Below are 608 nucleotides of genomic sequence, written 5' to 3'. Positions count from 1 at the left end.
ATAATGAACATAACCTGAGCTGTGTTTCTGGGACGGTTCTCTGCAGGCGGCCGTGGAGCGGGCTCATGCCCTGTCCCTAGACGGGGAGCAGCTCATCGACAACAAGCACTACGCCGTGGACTCCATCCGCCCCAAGTGCCACGAGCTCCAGCACCTCTGCGACCAGCTTGCCGCCGAGGTCGCGCAGAGGAGGGGTCTGCTCAACAAGTCCCTGGAGCTGCACGGCCTCCTGGCTCCCTCTATTTGTTATCTTACTTCTATCATTGACAGTCCCTCTAGGTTGTGGGCTGCTTGCCTGTGTTCCTGAGAAGCATCTACGGTACCAGTGTATAGAGTGTGTTTTCTTTAGTGAATTACCGGTATGTTTACCGGTAATAAACTTGCACTGTTTTATGTATATGTTTGATTACATACAGCCTTGTGACAGTTTTCCTGCATGTCATAAGCATTTGAATATAAATTAAAATGTTAAAATCAAATCTGATATTGTTTTACCTTTTATTTGGTGTGTGGAAGGTGTGCGGAAGAGGGGGAAGTCTTATATAGCGAGTATATAACAAACTCTGTATTTTGAGTGGAAATGTTAGGGGGTCGTCTTATACGCCCAG

At 47.5% G+C, this 608-nt stretch overlaps 1 protein-coding gene across 10 annotated transcripts in view; it reads left to right on the top strand.

Moving 5' to 3' along the window:
* Positions 1-608, top strand: part of MCF2L (MCF.2 cell line derived transforming sequence like) — a 188,318-nt gene that overhangs the window by 167,163 nt on the left and 20,547 nt on the right. The window lies entirely within an intron of this gene.

This window comes from Myotis davidii, unplaced genomic scaffold, assembly GCF_000327345.1.
Source record: "Myotis davidii unplaced genomic scaffold, ASM32734v1 scaffold242, whole genome shotgun sequence".
Classification (NCBI taxonomy): Eukaryota; Metazoa; Chordata; class Mammalia; order Chiroptera; family Vespertilionidae; genus Myotis; species Myotis davidii.
The sequence above is the reverse complement of the archived record's forward strand: the minus strand, read 5'-3'. Positions and strand labels throughout refer to the sequence as shown.